Source organism: Gadus macrocephalus, chromosome 16 (assembly GCF_031168955.1).
Source record: "Gadus macrocephalus chromosome 16, ASM3116895v1".
Classification (NCBI taxonomy): domain Eukaryota; kingdom Metazoa; phylum Chordata; class Actinopteri; order Gadiformes; family Gadidae; genus Gadus; species Gadus macrocephalus.
This window is the reverse complement of record NC_082397.1, coordinates 23,419,586-23,423,533: the sequence shown is the minus strand read 5'-3', so window position 1 is coordinate 23,423,533 and position 3,948 is coordinate 23,419,586. Positions and strand designations below refer to the sequence as shown.

The window sequence follows — 3,948 nt, the reverse complement described above, 5'->3', positions numbered from 1 at the left end:
GAGGCCAGGTCCTCGATTGGTAGTGATGGCTATGTAAGGCTGGAGAAGGCTATTCAAATATATTAAAGATTTGCTCGAGAATCGATATCTCTCCAGCAATAAGTTATCCGGATATGACAAGATGTCGAGCCGTGGTCTCAGTAATCGCTCCCGGTGGATTGCACAAATAATTTGAGCTCCGATATCGCCTCTCATCAAAAGGGCATGCCATTGTGAACACATGAAATCTGCGGTGAACGCGGGTTTCAATACCCAAAACCGGGTTATGTTCCAAACTTAACCTGCGCAAAACCTGCTCCGACCAGGTTTGATTCAGAGAATATGTTTCTATAGTAACTAACTTACCGTGTTAATTTTGGAACAGAAAACCTAGGGTTACAGCGGACCCTGGGTTAATTTACCCGGTTATGTGATAAAAACCGGCTTTGTGGAATACCCCTCTGTGTGGGCCCTCTTTGCATCGTTGGTTTTGACAAGAAGTTTCCCCTCAGCCCCACACAAATCTAGGATTGGAATCTGTCAAATGTATGGCCTTCATAATTGTTGTCCCAATGTGGATATAAATAAATGCATTACGGATGTGTGTGTGTGTGTGTGTGTGTGTGTGTGTGTGTGTGTGTGTGTGTGTGTGTGTGTGTGTGTGTGTGATAGAGAGGGAGATTGTTAAGATTGAGGACTAAGTATTAGTGTGTTGGATGTGTCTAATCCTGTGCGGTTAGATCAGTCTGAGGGATTTCCATCTGAGCACTGACACACCAGATTATATGATCAGATAAAGTAGGCTAAATTCATATTCTGCAATGCACAGGGATTAGAAAATGACTGCAAGTCAAGAGAAAGGAAAACTGGGTAGCATGCGTGAATGTATACGATATATAAGATATTATCTTTTGTAGCATTAGGCCTTAATCTTTTTAATCATTTGAATCACTTCCGGACTCTTATTATGGATAGGTTCAAATAACCATAGAGGACGTCCCTTACACAACATTTCAGTTCAGTTCTGATATCTGATAACCCTTGAGGTCTTACCGACTGTTTCATTCATAAAACGTTAGATTGGTGCATGTTGGGACAAAGCTTATGTGTTTCAATTTTCTCAGGGCTGATCAATTACCTCAAATTAAATCACATGAATCTTTAATTGTCTACCATAGCATGGCCGTCTTTTCTACTATTTATCCAATCCCACTTCACTTCCTGCCCTATCTCAACCTTTTCTTAACTCCTCAGGATGAAAAGGATACTCCTTGTGTTGTCCAATGTCCTCCTTTTCTCTTGGTTCTCCTCTTCATCTCTCCCTCCACTCTAATCCCCTCTCCTCTCCATTTGGCATTGTGCCCTCCCTCTTCCACTGCACTCACACTGCTGTCCATATTAGGGCGCACTCACACTAGGCCATCTGTACCGTAACCAAGTCTGTTTCACACCTGTACCATGCTCAAGTCTAGATCGTTTGGCTAGTGTGAGCACGCCAACCGTACTCAAGTACAGTTCAATTCGGAGAGGTGTGCTCAGGCCACGGTGCAGATGCTAATGAGCTGACAGGCATACACGCACGGCTACGCAACCTGAGCTGGATGACGTATAATCCATGCGACCCTTCTTTCCCGTTAAACAATAAACATGGTGGCAAGCTGTTCACGAGTGGGTTCACGTTGGTGCGATAGTGAGGTTGAGTTTTTGATCAAAAATCCCCCATTCGTCACGGTGCAGGCTTTCTTGGTTCACTGGAGAAAGCGGGGCTGCGCACAGAGTCTAGACCTCTTTAGAATAATTTGCATACTCCCGAATGTTTTTATGTTTTTATGAAGGAATACCCCCGCATGCAAGAATAAGTTCATGTCTGAGTGTAGGCTACAAACGCGATTAACTATTTACAAGAGCAAAAACAGATTATTTATTTTGCTGACCACTTGTTTTTTATCCCGGCAAAAGCCTTGCAAGGACAGTTCCTCCGCGTCTCTCTCGTAGATCACACCAACCAAATGTCTTTGTTTAATACGACGGCATCACCTTCTCTCACATGATCAGCAACTTGCGGATTTCACTTTCTCTCCAATTCGAACTGCTCATGATCATATCGCTGTGTTGTCTCTGTGGAGACAGCGCAGCAACACCACTACCCAGGCCCCCCCCCCCCCACCTGGAACCGCGGAGCTGTCACATTTACAACAGAATAAAATCCAATAAACCGCTAATGTGTGCAGGGTCTGGGAGGGTAAATTGGGGTTCTAGCTCAAGCAGGCAATTTACCTCGAGGAGTGTAAACGCACAGGCCGTGCCGCGAAAAAGGTGTGCATAAAACGGCCTATTTGGCAGTGTAAAAACGCTCAGTGAGAGAGGGCTGTATCTGAGTAGAACGGCTCCGTATAAGCAACAAAGTCAGTAAAGTGTCAATTGTGTTTTCTGTGTTGTTCTACTAAGCAGCGGACTCTTGGTGATGACGTATTATGACGTGACAAGAGGCAACCGTACTCAGGCCCAGTTGAGATTGCCTGGTGTAAGCACACAATCGTAATTAAGTACAGTACAGGTGTCAAACAGACTTGGGAACGGTACAGATGACCTAGTGTGAGTGCGCCCTAAATGTATTTTCAACCCATAAATTCTTTATTCTCTCCTTCGCTTGCATTGTCTCTTTCCAGGGTCTCTTCGGCAATGTTCTCCTCCCTAACCTTTGTCTTCTCTATGTGTTCAAATATCCAACATAATCGCAGTGTAATTTCCTCCACTTGCACTCTCATTTCCCGCCTTCTCTTAAGTCTCTCTCTCTCTCTGTCACCTCTACTGCAATCCACTCCACTCACTATTTCTGTCTCCTCCAAAAGTCTCACCCTTTCCTTCTCTTTACCTTGGTTTATTTTTCACGTTGGATTCATGTGTCGTTTCCTTCGATTTCCTCTTTTTTCCGCTCAATGACTTCCACTAACATACTGCTTATTCAGACGACCCGTCCTTCTCTCTCAGCCTACTCCTATGCCCTCATCTGTCTTATCGGCCGCACCCTGGCTGAGCGACATTAATCCAAGCGAGCAAGATAGAGAGAGAGACAAAATCTTTACCAAAGGGAGCCACTAGGCCCCTCGCTGCCAACTACTCTTCTATTCATTTATTTGCTTGACTAAACTCCTTCTCCCCTTCCTCCCTTTTCATTTGTAAACGCAAACACAAACACACACACACAAACACACACACACACACACACACGTTATGTCACAATCACAAAAATAGCATGTTCACAATTGCCTACACACATATACTCATATACACACACTGCATGCATATACAGCCCCTGATTGCGAGCTGACAGAGCGTTAAATTGCAGCCTGGCCAACACTGCTGTGAGCAAATCACAATGCAGCGCTCCCAGTCTCCTCCTCTACCCTTCCCTCCTCCTGCTGCCCGTCTCCTGCTCCTTCTCTTCCTCCCTGCTTTCGGCTCTCCTCTCCTCCTGCTGCTGCTGTGTTGTCCAATCACCTGGACACTGAATGGCACCAACTTTCCCCAATCCCTTTGCCCTTTGCTCTGCTTGTGATGACTTTTGAGCTTACATGCCAGCTCGCCTCCTCTCGCTTTGTTTCTCATTAGGAGTTCAAGACGGGTACCACTTTCTTCATATTAGTCTTATTTGCATGTCATCTCCTGTCCTACTCTCTTTTTTTTACATAATTTGTCTGGGCTTTTTATTAAAACACTCACTCACTCACTCACTCACTCACTCACTCACTCACTCACTCACTCTCTGTCTCTCTCTCTCCCTCTCCCTCTCCCTCTCCCTCTCCCTCTCTCTCTCTCTCTCTCTGGGGGAGTGGGGCTATGAGATGCAGCCCCTCATTATCATGTGCCTCTTCCTGTCAGCTCTCATTCCGTCAGTGAAAGGTCAGCAGGAGGGATTTCCCTGGGCGTTGCGGCTGGCAGCCTTGGCACCTGGAGCCACCTGCCTTA

General features: G+C 45.7%; 1 long non-coding RNA gene across 1 annotated transcript; it reads right to left on the bottom strand.

The window, feature by feature from the left end:
- Positions 1-1,691: 1,691 nt before the first annotated feature.
- Positions 1,692-2,289, bottom strand: LOC132475144 (uncharacterized). Its single transcript, XR_009529821.1, has 2 exons — positions 2,168-2,289; positions 1,692-2,095 (listed from the first exon to the last, which is right to left on the bottom strand). It is a non-coding gene; the product is annotated as an uncharacterized LOC132475144 (long non-coding RNA).
- Between the last annotated feature and the right edge of the window lie 1,659 nt (positions 2,290-3,948).